The sequence below is a fragment of the Ambystoma mexicanum genome, chromosome 10, assembly GCF_040938575.1.
Source record: "Ambystoma mexicanum isolate Mex_15411 chromosome 10, UKY_AmexF1_1, whole genome shotgun sequence".
Classification (NCBI taxonomy): Eukaryota; Metazoa; Chordata; class Amphibia; order Caudata; family Ambystomatidae; genus Ambystoma; species Ambystoma mexicanum.
The window spans coordinates 705,131,819-705,149,351 of NC_090932.1; positions in this window are offsets into that span (position 1 = coordinate 705,131,819).

The following is a 17,533-nucleotide window of genomic DNA, read 5'->3' on the forward strand; positions in this document are numbered from 1 at the left end:
ATTTGAAAATGCTATCCCCGTTGTTCAGTCAAAAGGACATCCCAAAGTGCGCTTGACTGGTTTGGGTGAACCACATGTTGCCTGTCACCTTCTTCAGGATGGAAAATGGATTGTTGAAACTTCTTGGAGTCATCAGAAATATTCGTATTCCATAAAGCCCATTCAATTATGAATTCATTCGCGGCTCATAATCAGCCTGCCAACAGGTCAGGCTTACCTGCTTCCGCTCTGACATTCCTTCAGCTACAGTACTACACGATATCAGTGCGTTATAGAGTGGGGAACTGACCCACAGGACCAACGCCTACCTCGAAGTGACAGGCATACGTCCTCTGCCTGCGTGAGCGCCAAGCTGCCGGAGGTCCTCTGTCCCTCGAATCGAGCCGAATCTGAAAAAGAGGCCAACTGACCACAATTACCCCAAATAACGACAACCTAAGCAGCCAATCTCCGCAGAGGTTCAAACCTATTCCACTACCCACGGCAGAGCACACATGTAGGCTTACCGTCTTTACTTCTCGTGAAAGTGATAACACTGGAGCGTCAGTCAAGAACCGGTGCCAAAAGGCAACCTTGCCTGACTTCTCATGACATTACACGTGTCTCCGTGATTTTGCCTGCACTATCAAATCTAACTTGGGATGATGTCATTCAGTAGGGCGCGCTAATGATATTCAACAGAGTTACAATAATACCCATTGATCCCCCTTAAGTGCCATGCTATTATGTAAGTCTATGCAGAAAGGACGAGATCTCGTCATTGGCACTTAAGAGGTTAATTTCACCCGCAATTTATTTCTATCTACTCGGTCAAAAGCTGAAGAAAAAGCCTGAAGGAAATAATACAGCGGCTTATAATTAACAACAGCAAATACATGGATAATATGTTCAAAGACAAAACTTTGGTCGATTATTGCTAGGACTTCTCTAAGACCTGTATGGGATACAAAATACACTTTTCAATGGTCCACCCATTGATTTCTCCCAAAATTAAATAACATGTTTATAATCAATGTTGATCAAAATGATTGGCCTGTGTGCTGTCACCTAGTTTAGAGGACCTTCCTTGTAGAGAAGAGTGATAATACTATTGTCCCATGAACTGGGGAAAGAAACCTTTAGAAGGCCAGTAAAGAACCCCTCAATAATGGCGCCCACCATGGCGCAATATATGCAGTCCATAAATGCTGTCATTTTCCCTATTTGTACATATCAGTGTCCATACAGCCGTATTGTATGTCTGTGTGTGGGGTTCTATGTTTTATATGATTGTAATGAGAAAAACAAATTTCGATTGATTTTTTACAGAGAAAAATCAATTGAAAAAATCACTGAATTGTTTATTTTTTATATTGCCCCCCCAAGCCCACCGTTTAACTATGTTTACAAATCCCCAAACCAATTGCCACCCATTTTAACCCCTTGCCCCATATATATATATAAAAATATTTTGATTGATTTCTTTTCAATAAAATCACTGCATACCTGTGTATTGTCCTGGACACCCATATGCCAGGGTTGACTGTAATCTCCCCCGCACCTTAAATTCATTAAAAGCAGTTTTGCTTTAAAACCATACCTAAAACACAAGGGCCCTCATTAGGACCCCGGCGCTAAGTGTTTAACACCGCCGTAAAAAGCTGCGGCGCTGTTAAACACTTAGCGCGTTACTACGAGGTCCCTTTGCGGGACCCGACCTGAACGGCTGGTCTAGACCAGCCGTTAAATTTGGGACCCGCAAAGGGACTCTCGAGGTAAGTACGGTACCACAATTTGCGGTACCGTACTTACCGCCTTCCCCAGTCCCATTGAGCACTATGGGGCAAAAATGGGAATGGGGAAGGGCCAATGTTCAATGGGGAATTACTGCCCGCCAACCTTGGAATGGGGTGGTACTTCCCCATTGAACATTGGCGGACTCGTTACGATACCGGCCCCAACCATGGTGCTAATAGCGCCACGGTTTAGCGCCAGTATCCTAATGAGGGCCAAGGAATTACTTAAACTAGGAGTGCATGGTGAATACTACTGTGGATCCTGGACATATATGAGCCATGAACCAAGCTGGGAAACAGCTATGTTTAGTTCTGAGGCAGCAAACCACAGCCATGATGAGGGAGGTGGTGCAGAAAGAACACTGATTAGTTGACTTGTACGCAAGAGCCCACAACGCAGTGCAGGTGTTATGTCAGGCTCTATACAGAGATCAGGTATACCTAGAGACTGGCTCAGCATCATCAGCAAAGGCGGGCTCCTCTGCCTCAGATGCCGGGATGATGAATCACATGGTCTCTAGTGGCTGGATCAGGCACCATTATGTGTTGTGGAGAGATCCACTAGAGACAGTTGTCTATACCACATGGGTAGGCTGAGCGAAATTGTAAGGGTCCCAAATAGTGGAGCAAAGCCATGCCCCCAAGGGTGAGAGTGGGAAGATGCACTATTGGGAAGATCATTGTTAATGTAGCCAATAAAATATTTCAAATTGCATTTCTATAGACGGCATTGTGTCTAAAAAACATGAGGTTTCTGTGCTTCGGGGCCCCAATTTAGGGAGGGGAATGCTGTGCTAGTTTACCAACCAATATCTGCACAGCTGTATGAGAATAAACATTGTCTATACCTTTGCTGCGCAATTTCCTATTTGGATTATTTGGCAAAAGACTGCAAGGTTCAACATTAGCCCTTGTGGGCAGGCTCTGGAGTTAACATGTTTGTTTATTCATGGTTCCCAGAGTTCCAGAGTTTAGTGGTTCACAAAGATCCAAAGCCATACGCAGGGTGAAATATAGCCCTCAAATACAAGTAATAAAGAGGCCAGAGTGATTTGGGAAGTCCCATTGAAGTATAAGGCCAGCACAGAAATGGCAATGTCAGACATGAGGCCTATTGAACCAAAAACAGGCTTAAATCTCAAAGGAAAGAAAGTGGGCTTGCATCTCAACAGTGCGAAGATATGCGCAATGCCTTTCAGCAAGAAAAAGAAAGACATGTGGTGAAAAATGCTGTTTTACTGAATCCATAGAGAGCTGCACTTTTACTTAAAGAGACAGATAACAGTGTGTACATTATCTACAATATCTTCAAGGTAATATAATATTGAGGTGACAATTCCCATAAAATGTCCATTAGAGTTGCAACCAGGGCCATTACAGGCCATGAAGGGAGAGGTGAAGATAAATATGAGCCAGCCACTGGCTCATCACATGCTCAAGGGAAAATGAAACTGAAAGCAAATAAAGAAAACACTGGAGTTTAGTTTATAGAAAAGTACTTATTATTGCATATAAGAAAAATGCCACAACAGTCATTCCAGACTTTTATTAAAGGTGACAGTGACACCCTTTGAACCATGCTAAAACATTTTTTGTATGATTTACATAACTAAAGTTATTAATGAAAATTTGATGTGGTCGTTCCTTTGATTCCGAGAGATTTGAAAGTTGGTGTGAGGGTGAAGGATAAAATTAACATGGGAAATATGAAGTGGCATATTTTTCACTGCTATGGCTCCTGAGTAAATGAAGCCATATCTCTGCATAGGAAGGGCATGCTGACTTCATATTATCATCATCTGATTTGCCTTAAAATGTAGTTCTTAAAAACATATTCATACATGTAAAGATTTGAAAAATTAGGGTACTTGCCATGCTGATAGATTTTAAGAGTTTTGAACATGCCAAGCCCACTTGTCAGTTTAGGATCACAAAGATTTCTCCTCCCTCAGCTTTTCTAACTCACACCCCTCATCTCCTTGTCCTATTAGCACACAGGTGGTATGTGGGTAGAGAAAACCAACCAATCGCTTCCGCGGGAATCATGACAAGTTTTTGATGTCATTTGCCCTATAAGTAAACGAGTTTGCATCAGAACTGGGCTTTTTTCCCCATTTATTCCGGGAGATAATCTGCTGCTGAACTCTTGGGAGAAATATCCAAGCAGAGAGATCCCAAATCCTGCATTGGAGAAAGGGACCAGGAGACATAGAAGTTGACTAGGAACCCTTGGAGGAGCCAGAGGGAACTATCCTGGACTGACACCCTTGCTGTCCCAGAGGTGCCCTGCTGTTTCCTGATGCTCATTACAAGGCCTCTCCTGTAAGTTAAACTATCCCCAAAGCCATAGATTGTGTAGGCCCTGCATTTTCATGTGTTGTTTTAGTTATTTCCCCATAGCAAAATATCCTATTTGTCTGTGTAGATACTTAGCATATTGAATGAAAGTAAATCAATTAATTCCCCTTTGGAAATCACAGGATGTGTTTTGTTGGCATTCAAAATTAACAAGCTCTTCCCAGTCTGTTTTGAGCTGTTATAGACATAAAGATTTGCCAAAAGAATGAATCCCAAAACCCTGTTTCCACATGAGTGTGCAGGGTGCAAAACGAAATGGCCCCTTTGTCCCCAATGTGTTCTGACCAAAACCACAAAGCCCTGCCTGTTCTTTTTAGGTGTGGCAAAACAAATGGTCCCATTGCTTTTCTTTCCCCATATTGCATCTGTGGTAATACGTAGAAAAAACATGATTTTTCCCCTTCAATCCCTTTTCAAACAGTGCATTTTTATGCAAACTTCAAAACACTTTTCCCATTGTGTTCCCACTCCCTGCCACTGGCCTTCAATTCAGAGGGGCCAAGTCTAATTGATGTTTGGAGGGTGGGGCTCGCTGGGAAAAAAGTATTATCACCAAATCAGCAATCACTGTGTGTTTTGAATTGTTCTTTTTCTGTATTGGTGGGTGATTTGAAAAGAAAGCTGCAGGAAATTGTGATTGTATGTCTCAGTATTATCTCTGTGTTGGTGCCATTAAGGAAGTGATTTTTGTTCTTGTGTTGCCACAGCATTGGTGGCTGATGTTAGTCGGTTTGTCAAATTTGGTTTAGATAAATTGATAAATGTATATTCTTACTACACACCGGCCTGGTTCCTGGTCCCTTGTGGCACCGGATATTTGTTGGGGTTGGGTGCCAGACGGGTTGGAGGCCTTACCAAAGTGAACCCTAACAAACAATAGTGAGTTATTGTGTGCTACCCTTAGTTGAGGGTGACTGCGCAATAAACTGTGTCAACACTGGGGGCTTGTGCCGGGATTGATAGAGAGTTTCCACTCGTGACAGCGCAGTAACAGCAGGCCATTCATTTAGTTGTAATTGCATTTCAGTGGATGGAAAGTTGTGTTACATTGTGAAGGCACCATTCAGACCTGTACCCTGGGTTTCAGGGCGATCTGTAGAAAAAACAGTGTTGATTTGAGTTGTCATTGTGAGTACAAACAAAGCAGGAACAGGGTTGAGATTTTGCCCTTGCATAGAGAGCATATTAAGTGCAGAACACATTTCAGAATGAGCACCATAGAAATCAATTGATTTGATATGTGGCAGGATAATGGGCTGTTACATCAGGCCCTGACAGACTTTTATATGACTTCGCTGTAACGCCTCCAGCAGCATGACGCGGCAGCTTTCTCCCTGCTGTCCGCTCCATTTTCAGGAGTCCCTCTGGATGAGCGGTCGCCTTCTCGAGAGTGCATAGTTGCTGTACTCCGTACACAGCAAGTTAGTGCACCGGCCCAGGTTGTTCATTTGGCTGCAGCACTCTCACTGAAAGCCAGTGCAAGAATCCTAATATACTGGGAAGACAGCATCACGGTTTCCCCCTGTCCCCAATGTGCATACAGGGGGGAAACTATCTCACCACATTATCCCTGCACTGAGGAAGGCCCCAACTACTGATGCCCTTTTGGCATGCTGAAACGTGTTATCCATGTGTTTTGTTCCCTATTTTATTGGAAGTATTTTGGGAACAAGTCTATGATCTCTCCTATACGTTGGCAGATAACCATATAAACTCAGTTGATTGAATAACTTCTCTCTCTAATCTACCAGGGTAATTTTTTATACACCCTGGTAGTATCTATTCTGTAGGAACAATTCGCTTCCTGCCAGGATATTTTCCTCAATTAAGTTATTGAAAACTATCTAAATTGCTTTTTGATGAATATACCGTTCTTTGTGAATTTATGTATGTATGATGAATGCTTTGTTTTGTGTCTTTTCTTCTTTTTCAATATCTTTATTTAACTTTTGTAAAAAGCGATTTGAATACAAAATGTGTTTTGCATATTACATTTATTTTTTGTACTCTTAAGACTTCTCAAGGAAAAATCATGAGAATGAAAATGTGAGTATAAAGTAAACAAGATGGAATTTGGTCTATGAGATCGCTGATCTAGAAAATTCGATAAAAAAATTGAACGTTTCCAGAGCTCCTGGTCCAGATGGACTATCAAATGCGAAACTGAAAAAGAATCCACAAATCTGGGCTAAATTCTGTGATGCAATTTTCAAGTTAATCAACAAGACCAAAAGTATACCTATATCGTGGCAGCTGGCAACTATAATCCCTATATTTAAACAGGGTCAACCAAAGACCCCATGACCCATTGGCACTTTTGGATCCTTTGGGAAAAATATTTGCCAACCATCTACTCACTAAGCTCAATGCTTGTTCACAGCAAACAAAGCATCAAGCGATCAGACAAACAGGCTTTATTCGAAAAATTGGTACAGGTATTAATTTATTAATAATGAATATGTTAAAACATGAAGCAATAAAGTCAAGAACGCAAACTTATGTTGCATATGTGGACCTTTGTTTAGCGTTCGATAAAATCAATAGACACCTATTATGGAAAAAACTTGAGAACTGGGGCTGTCCCAATGACAGATTATCACCTATAAAACTACTATACTCAAACACCAAAATTCAGGTGAGAATGTCAACTGACGGGATAGTGTCCAACAAAATTAACACTTGTCATGAGCTAAAACAAGGTTGCCCATTGGCTGCTGCTTTATTTAACTTGTTCACGTCAGACTATGAAGAAAGCATATATACTGCATGCATCAACCCTCCAAAGTTAAATAATAACGCAATCTCATGCTTGATATATGCAGATGACATAATACTTCTAGCAAAGACACCATGTGGGCTACAAATTGCTCTGGATAGAACACAAGTATACATGGAACACAATGAGCTTGTCGATAAACATAAAAAAACTAAGACCATGACACTAACTCAGAAAAAACATAATAAGCAAAAAACCCAAGTATTCTATATTCAGAAACATCCCTGACTGAAATACCCTGGGAAAATCATTTAAAATCCAAAGCCAAAGCATTGGGCAGACAAGGTCTTATGATTCATAGAAAATTCGGGACATTTTCCATCAAACCCGTGCTATCATTTTATAAACCGAAAGTTACCACCATATTAACATATGGAAGCGAAACGATGATCAACATAGACAGAAAAATATGGACACAAGTGGAGGCTATTATTTGGCGAAAAACTCTTTCCTTCCCGCAATCTACCCCGATGCCTCAAATACGATACGAACTTGGCTTGCAATCATTATACTCAATGGTCATATGGAAAATTCTCGATATATATAGAAAGTTGGAAAATGAAGACAAGATAGCAACTTTGGACATATTTAGAGCATCGACCATAGAGTCAAACAACACAGTTCTGACAAAATGGAGAGAGGCAGTTGAGAATATATGCGCAGAAAAAAAGGAATTCCATTAGATATGCTGATCCAAAGACCACAGCATGCTAAAAAGTTACTATCGAGACTTGACTGGATTGAAACCCAAAATAAAAAGAACAAATATAAGCTCAACCTCACATGCGATGGTGAAACTAGAGCAATAAACCAGTTACCACATTACCTAAATTTGTTCCCTGATCGCCAAATTAGAGATATGTTCCTTCATTTTAGGATGAACCTATTACCAACGCAACAAATTCTGGGAAAAAGAAACCCAGCCTCAGATTACAATACCAGCTGCAGATTCTGCCAAAGGAGCGAGATAACAGAAACTATTCATCACGTGATAATGGAATGTGATGCATTAAACCAGAAAAGAAAAATACTCAGCCAAAGGTACGCTGCAGCACCTCACGAATTGGAAATGGAAGAATGCTGGAGTGAGATTTTGATGGGAAATAATAGAAAGATGGTGACTGCAATCATTCATTTCTGGAAAGAGACAATCTCAGATACAATTGCATCCAAGGACTAACACAATCATGAAGATTTTAATGTAACAGATATATTTTTAAATATTATGTGATGATGTATAGATGTAACGGTTTAGGAAATAAACCAAAAACATTTTAAATAAAAAAAAAGAAATGAGCAAATTAAAATGGCTCAGCTCACAGCATACGTGTATTTCCATATGATGATCATGAAAGAAAGATACCACGATAGTGTAGCCTCTGTGCAAAACCAGTCTGAGCTTTTGGATACAGCACAGAGATAGTTGAAAAAATGAGGGCAAAAAGCACAACAGAGCCAAAATTCAGAGTTGAAATTAGAAGACATTATTCAGCAGATAAAGAGGAGTTAGTGACACACAGCAAGCACATTTAGAGCATAAGGCTCCATTTTCTGCACTGAAAAAGGAGTATCAAGGTGGTTTTGAAATCCTAAGAGCGAGTCATCATGAATTAAGTGAGAAGGTTGTTCACAATAGAGCCTGCTTAGAGTAATTTGTTTTCGCATTTCAAATGCAGATGAAACAACTGAAAGATGAAAATAGCCAGTTGATCAGTAGGGGAATTCGACCAGGTGCTCCAAAATCTGAACACTCTGAAACAACAGAGAGAACAGTTCAGGTAAGAGAATAGCAAATTGTGTCAGTAGAAAAGTGCCCTGTTTCAGGAAGTGCATCAGTTAAGGACGGGCATGGAGAAAAGTGAGTTATGTTTTCAGGTACTGACTTACATGGGGATAGAAAATTAAATGGAACATGTGAGGCAAGCCAAGTTTGAAATAGAGTAGGCAACACAGGCCAACAGTGCACAAAGGGAGGAGATTAGTCTCCTGCAAAAGTAGAGGTCTGAATATGACCAGACAATGCAAGCCTCAAAGAAGGAAAAATAGAGTGCCTTTATGAGGAGACCAAGTATTGGCACACAATAAAGTGCTAGAAGCTACTCAATCACTGGTATCAGGGTTGAAAACTCAGGCCTCTATATATCACCAAGAGATTGGGGCTGAGAAAAACAAATCTGAGAGATTGGAAAAGGAAATAGCCAAATACAAACAGGCTTTGAGGCACCCTGACCAGTTACAGAATGGAAAGTCAACCTCTGATCATGGAGTAATGACCTCCTTATCAAGAACCTCAAGACAGCTCACCACCTTATATGCACATATGCTGCTAACTTCATGCCTGCCAGTTTTCAAGAACAGGGAAACATGAGGCAGCTGGACTCAATCAGGCCTAGTCCAACTGAACCAGAAGGCCGGTCCTTATCAGATATTGATAGTTATTCATCTCTACCTAGATTTAAAAATACCCTAACATGTACTTCTGACCAGGGGGACTCCTATGATGAAAAGATCAATGATTCAGACTGGTAGAAACTAAAGTTACAAAGGGACCACCTGGTCCGCTTTGCAGACAGAAAAGAAAGAGTTGAGGCCTCAAACGAGTATTTTAAAAACCTTCACACATTCAGGGAGGTGGGGCGAATTCTCCAGTATACCCGAAAGAAGAGAAGATGAAGATTAGTATTCCCCTGTGTGAAAAGGGGAGTGCAAGGGAAGTGACCCTGAGGGCCCACAGTACCACAGGGGAGAAGAGATCAGACCCTATAATTCTGGGAGGGATTCCCAGTCTCATAGAGATAGGGAGCACCTAGAGGACAGGAGGTAGTAGACCACCAATAGTAGCAGCTCTGAGTCAGAGGGTGAGTTGACTCGGGTGCACCGGAAAAGAAAGTCTGCCAAACAGAAGAGAGGTCTTGTGAAAGACCCAATTTGGCAGATAAAGGCCATAAAGAGCTTTATGACTCCCTACCACAAGAATGCCAAACATTCAGGCTGGGAGCATCTAGAATGTTATGACCAAATGAAGACCTCCTTTGGTATCAATAATGATCAAAATTTGTCAAATGGACATTCTGCCTGGAACACTCGAGCTTCTTTGCAGGGCTGGAGGACCAAGATCACCAAAGATGGTCTACCTATAAGGCGGCTATCTTAAAGCATTTCTCCATTCACAGGAACCCTCAGGAGGCCCGCAAGGTGGCCTACAACCTGCAGTGTGGGGAAGGTCACGCACCCAGAGAGTTTGTGCAAGATCTGAAGAGGGCAATTGCCCAGACCTCTAGGCGGGTGAACACAAAGAGCCAGGAGTTCATTAACACTTACTTCCATGCGCTCCCGAAATACATTATGACCCAACTGGCAAGGGACGTCCATGAGCGTAGGACCCGGGATTGGGTGATAGAACAGGCCACCCAGATTTATGAATTACAAAACCCCTCTGAAAACAAAAATAATCCTAAAAACCCCAAACCGTCAACCACATACACCGCTGCAAAGGTGGTGGAGGTGAAAAATACCCCCATGTTAGACTTGGAAATGCAGGAGCCTACATATACTCCTCCCGCTAATACTAATAAGCAGAATGAGAGGCAGAGAAGACCCTCTGATCTAAACCAATTTGGTGGTAGCCAGGCACGGTATCTGACCAATGCTCAACCTGACCCTGCCACCTATATCAGCCCTAGATACTGGGGTAACAGACCCATCTCGGGGTATGTATAGATTCCCCTGGCAAAAGAGGGGTCCAATAAGGTAAGTACTGCCCCAGGAAACCTCCCTCAAAACTTCCCTCAGAACTTCCCTCAGGAGGGAAGAAATACTCCACCATACCAACCTAAGTTTCTTTCCCAGATACCCTTCAACCCCCAATTTCCAGAACAATCCTCTGTCTCCCCGCTTTCAGGACAATAGAACCCCAAATCAGGGAGAAGTGAGACCAAGGATGTAGGGGTATCAGGGAAACTCTCAATACGCAAGCTACTCTGGGAAAAGGGACACCTAACCTTTCCGGGAGCAGCAAAGGTATGAATATAGAGACCCCTAACAATCAGAAAGGATGTCTCAACTGGAGCGGCAGGTCCAACATTTAACACAAGACCTGGGTAGCATGTTGAGGGCTCAGCAGAGTCCTCAAATGGAAATTTCTGCCCAGAACAGCTCAACACCTCGGTCGGGTGCCCAGGAACAATGACGGGAAGACATTTCTGACAACCAACAGGTTCCAGAGGAGGGGCTGCAGGGGGAAGAGAGATGCAAAACCCTCGAGGAAGCTTCCTTTATCATCAGAACAAAACCCCTGGAAACCTCTGAACACAAATCTTCTACCCCAAAAAAGCTGGAATCTAGGGAACAAAGGGTAAGTAGGAGAAATCAAGAGCAAAAGAGAACCCACTTTGTAGAGGAAATATGCACCATCCCGTTCAAAGGGGAAGAATCCCTGGAGAATTTAGGGAAGATAATCTTCTCTGTCAGGGATGGAGGGATCCCTCCCAAGGGAAAATGGGTCCCAAAAGACCCTAACTTAGACTGGGTAAGTGTGGAGACTGACCAAGAGCAACCAATTCTTAAACCCCAACAATGTCACCCAGATGACTCTGAAAGCACTGATGGATACTCCCCTCAAACTGGTTTGGGTAACTGTCTCCAGGAAAAGGGGGACAGCAAAGAATCAGGGGAAAAGGGGGACTTCCCAATCCCACAGATATCTGGGTGCTAAATCTTCCTTACAGATTCCCGTACTCTGACACAAGATCACACTGTGTCAGAGTTCAATAAAAAAAAACAACCGCCAAGCTGGCACAAAATGCACATTTTCATTGTCACCTTGAAGAGAGAGAAAGATGATTGCATGCCTCCGTCAAAGTACAGGGTCAATATGCATTGTCAGTGCTGGTTGATACTGGATCCCAAGCCACCCTCCTGTCCAAAAAGGCCTTTGACCAAATAAATTCAGGAAGGGGGAGAGTCACAAAATTCCCCTCACACCTCTTCCCGTACAACTCAAACCTTTGATGGGAATGATATTTCCTTCGAAGGGACTGCAGATCTGGAGATCAAAATTGGGCGACATAAGGTGAAACACCCGGTAATAGTCTCACTCCAGAAGGCACACCTTGTCTACTGGGGAATGAACTCCTTCGACGGTCATCACCCCTGATTGACTGCATGAACAAGGTCCTCTGGACTCAGACTAACCAAAACAAAGTAGAAGTTATGTGAGTTTAAATGGCACATGTCACATGTTTGAACAACGTTCCATCCAAATAGAACTCCACTTTAGGAACAATCAAGTCCCAGACATCGCTGTCATCTCTGTAGGAGAGTAAACTGGTGATGGGAACGCGTCTCCATTTTTTAAAATTAACCTTCATCCCAGTTTTAAGTCACATTCCACACTGGAAGGAAATACTATGAAATGTTATACCAATCCACAATCAGAAAAAAACACAAAACCCATGATAAAAGATGATGAAAAACCAGCTCAAAGTTTGACCGACATCCAGATAAAGGGTGAACAGCTGTTTTTACCATTCAGGTAAATGAGGCGGGGAGCCTGTTGTCACCAGAGTATGCCTGAATAATGGAAGAAGCTTCATCAGTGAAGCATTATTCAGGAAACTCCCAAAAGATCAGACGTTTCCCACATTTAAGTTGATTGATAAGTGGGAAATGGGCCTGGAAACTCCAAATTCCCAACATTTCCAGCCTAGCAGGTGCATGCAAAAAATTTCCATTGCCGACAAAAGCATAGAACATAATTGGTGGGTTGTGAGGGATGCCCCCTGCGCCTTTTACATAGGCAGTGACATTCTCTATCGATTCGCGATTAATTTGGACCTAATTAATTGCAAAGCATGGTCCCAACTGTGGGATACGAGCATGGGCTTTTACAACACTCGATCAGCTCAATTGCTGCTGTATACGGTTGAAGTTTAAATGGGAGAAGAGGTCACCATACCAGGACAGGTACGACAATTTACAATTCCCCTAAAAAGTAAGCGAGGACAGAACCTCAACAACAAGTATGCTTATATAAATTTGAATCATCACCTCCAACAGCAAGGTTTGTATTTGCATCTGACACCTCTACTTATAAATGCCATATCATATCATATCATAACGCACCTATACACAAGTGTTTCAAGGCACGACAAGGCAAGGGAGGGGAGCAGAGGGAAGACAGAGGCACCAATCTTACTAGGCCAAGTGACATTGAGATCACGCAAGTGCAAGGGGAAGGGGGAAAGGGAAGCGCACAGGGGTGAGGGAGTGGCAGTGCAGTATATGGGATTGACAGTAGAAATAATAGAATAAAGAAAAACAATAAATAAAAAGTGCAGCCAGCTGGTGGCAAGTGCAAGGGTAAGTGCAGACATCAGGTGGCAAGTGCTGGTAGGGGACTGTAGGGATACTGCAAACACTCCCCCACCAGGTGTGCAACTGGTGGGGGAGGGGACCTGAGCCCAAGATCAGAGGGTAGCCAGGTGACCGGTGCAGTTTCAGTCAGGAGTGCAACAGGGGAGAGGAGGAGAGAAAGCAGAAGCAAAGAGGAAGGTCTTGAGGTGCTTCCGGAACCAGAGATGGTTCTACTCGAGTTTCAGGGAGGCAGGGAGGCTGTTCCAGAGGGGGACCCCAGCCGAAGAAAGAGATCTACTACCAACCCGTTGCTTGGAGAAGCGACTGACACTGAGATAATTGGGTGTCCAGTCATAATTTCGAATGAAAAATTTAGAAAGACAAAAAAGTCGAATCAAAAATGTCCCAAAAAAAATGTCGAATAATTTTTTTTTTGAAACTTTTTTTTTGGCTCTAGTTTATATAAAAAAATAGGTAAAAAAAAATAAATAAAAAAAGGGGAGGTTGGGGGGATCCCCCCCATTTCGAAAAAAAAACGTCATAAAAAAAAAATTCGACATTTTTTTTTTTGACTTTTTTTTTTGACTTTTTGACTTTTCGAGAATTTTGTATTCGAAATTATGTCTATAAACCAGATAATTGGAGGCGGATAAGCGAAGAGCTCCAGAAGGAAGATAATTAGGAAGAGATAATTGAAGGTATTGAGGCCCCAGAAGGCATTGTGGACAATGCAGAGGGTCTTGAACTTAATCCTCGCAGCCACTGGGAGCCAGTGCAGAGATTTCAGTCCTGGAGAGATACAATCCCTGGGCTTGAGGCCAAGGACAAGTCTTGCAGTCCTGTTCTGGATGAGTTGCAAAGGGCGGAGAGTAGAGACAGGCAGATTTAGAAAGAGGCAGTTGCAATAGTCCAGCCTAGAGAGAACTAGAGCTCTGGAGACAGTAAGCTTCTGGGGGAAGGAGAGGACAGGAAGAATACCTCTGAGGAGGTGTAGCTGGTAGTTTGACTTCTTAGAGACATCGGAGATGTGAGGAGAGAAGGAGAGTGTGGAGTTGAAGATAACCCCAAGGTTCTTAGCCTTACAGGTGGGAGCAGGAAGAGGGCCAAGAGAGGCTGGCCAGAGAGTGACAGGATAGGAGGCAGCAGGTGTGCCGATGAGGAGAATCTCGGTCTAACTGGCATAAAGGCAGAGGTCATCGGTGGCACACCACTCCTGGATGGCGGACAGGCAGTCAGAGATGAGAGAGGGAGAAGAAGTGGCTGAAGGTAGCCTGAAAATGAGCTGGGTGTCGTCCGCATAGCACTGGAAGATGGGACAGAGCGCAGCAATGCAGTGGGCAAGAAGTGCCAGGTATTGGTTGAACAGCAAGGGAGAGAGGTTAGACTCCTGGGGAACACCACAGGTAGAGATAGAGATGGAGGAGAGGAAGGACCCAATTTGAACCTGTGAGGGTCGATCAGAGAGGAAAGATTTTGAAAGAGGCTGTTGCAATAGTCCAGCCTAGAGAGAACCAGAGCTCTGGAGACGGTGAGCTTCTGGGGGAAGGAGAGGACAGGAAGAATACCTCTCAGGAGGTGTAGCTGGTAGTTTGACTTGTTAGTGACGTCGGAGATGTGAGGAGAGAAGGTGAGTGTGGAGTCGAAGATAACTCCGAGGTTCTTAGCCTCACAGGTGGGAGCAGGAAGAGGGCCAAGAGAGGCCAGCCAGAGAGTGACAGGAAAGGACGCAGCAGGTGGGCCGATGAGGAGAATCTCTGTCTTACTGGCATTAAGGCAGAGGTCATTGGTGGCACACCACTCCTGGATGGCGGACAGGCAGTCAGAGATGAGAGAGGGAGGGAAGGTGGCTGAAGGTAGCTTGAAAATGAGCTGGGTGTCGTCCGCATAGCACTGGAAGATGGGACAGAGCGCAGCAATGCAGTGGGCAAGAAGTGCCAGGTATTGGTTGAACAGCAAGGGAGAGAGGTTAGACCCCTGGGGAACACCACAGGTAGAGATAGAGATGGAGGAGAGGAAGGACCCAATTTGAACCTGTGAGGGTCGATCAGAGAGGAAAGATTTTGAAAGAGGCTGTTGCAATAGTCCAGTCTAGAGAGAACCAGAGCTCTGGAGACGGTGAGCTTCTGGGGGAAGGAGAGGACAGGAAGAATACCTCTGAGGAGGTGTAGCTGGTAGTTTGACTTCTTAGAGATGTCAGAGATGTGAGGAGAGAAGGAGGGTGTGGAGTCGAAGATAACCCAGAGGTTCTTAGCCTCACAGGTGGGAGCAGGAAGAGGGCCAAGAGAGGCCGGCCAGAGTGTGACAGAAAAGGAGGCAGCAGGTGTGCCAATGAGGAGAATCTCAATCTTACTGGCATTAAGGCAGAGATCATTGGTGGCACACCACTCCTGGATAGCAGACAGACAGTCAGAGATGAGAGAAGAAGAAAATTAGTTGAGTGTCATCCGCATATCACTGAAAATTGGGCCAGAGTGCGGCAATGCAGTGGGCAAGAAGTTCCAGGCATTGGTTGAACAGCCAGGGAGAGAGGTCAGACCCTTGTGGAACACCACTTGTAGTCATAGAGATAGAGGAGAGAAAGGAACAAAGTTGTATCTTGGAGGGTCAATCGGAGAGGAAAGAAGTCAGCCAAGCCATGGCCTGATCGGTGAGACCCAGGTTATCACAGAGACAGTTGAGCAGGATGGCATGGTTGACCGTGTCAAAGGCAGAAGAGAGATCAATTAAGATGATGACACATGGGGTGTTGGAATTACGGTTTGGGAGCAGGCCTACACGGATGTTCAGGAGAGCAATTGCTGTGCTTCTGGCAGCTCTGAAGCCAGACAGAGGGTCATGGAGACAACCAACAGATTCAGTATGAAGGTTAAGCTGGGAGATGGCCAGCTTTTCCAGGAGTGTGCTCGAGAAAGGAGTGATGGTGATTGGGCGATATTTAGTCAGCTGGATGGGTCAGCAGACGGTTTCTTAAGAAGAGGGTGCACACGGGAGTGCTTCAGGGGGGAAGGGAAAACTTCAGTGGCAAAGGAGTGGTTGCAGATGTCAGCCAGAGCAGGAGCCAGGGTGTCAATGTGGTCCTTGATGGTTTTGGAGGAACAAGGGTGAACCTGTTTTGAAGAGACTTTCATAGATCGGACTTGTCTAGAAACCTTGTCTGGTGAGAACAGGGGAAAGGCAGAGAAGGAAGGAGGAGAGGTGGCCGAAGGAGGGCCAGATGAAGAGCAGGGAGTATAGGGAGGAGGGGTAGAGGAAGAGAGAGAGGACAGGATATCCTGTGTTTTAGAGATTAAATGGGAAGCCAGAGCTGTACAGAGGGCCTGGGAGGGGACAGGAGAGGTAGAGACTGCAGCAGGATTGGCCAGTTTCTTGCAGATTTTAAGGAGTTCAGGCAAGTTATTATATGCCGCAGAGACGCAGGCTTGGATATGAGTTCTCTTCTTGGTGTGGACAGATAGCCGTATCACCTTCGGAGCAGGTGGCAGGTCAGTTTGTCAGAGGATGTACTGTAGGCACACCATTTCCTCCCAGCCACCCTGCACTTGCGTTTGAGTGTGACGAGGTCTGATTCATACCAGGAGTTACACTTGGCTTTGGGTTTCAAGTTAATCCTCATGACAGGGGCAAGAGTATCAGATATTGCAGAGTAGAGCACAGAGAGAGTTCTGTCAGGGTGTGAGTCAGCCAAAGGGGGAGGGGTGGAGAGAAAGTGGTGGTAAAAGCCTCAACTGACACATGCTTCATGGGTCGGATAACTGAGAAGGCAGGTGGCAGTGCTGGAGGTGGCTTGGCCTGAGGGGTAGAGAGAGTGAGCTGGGAGTAAAGGAGAAAGTGATCACTCCAGGAGAGAGGAGTGGTGAGAGGGATAGAAAGAGGAAGGTCTGAAGAGATCAGAACATCCAGAGTGTGCCCTGCAGAGTGAGTCAGGCCATAGGGGAGAATAGAGAGTGAGAGCGAGTTGCAGAGGTCGCAAAAGAGTACAGCAGACAGGAGTTGAGTGGCCGAGACAGAGGTCTGCCCACTCAGAGAGGAAGGAGGAGATCTGACCAGGTGGCCGATAAATGGTGTCCACAGTAAGGGAATGGCCAAGAGATTCAGAGCGCCTGCAAACAAGGCATTTGAAAGATGAGTAGGCCTGCGTAGGAATGACAGAGTCAGGAATCAACTCAGGGAAGATCAGGGCTACACCCCCTCCAGAACGGTTGGATCTAGCCACAGAGAGGATCTTGTAGCAGTCAGGGAGGAGAGTGTCAAAGCTCGTGAAAGAGCTGGC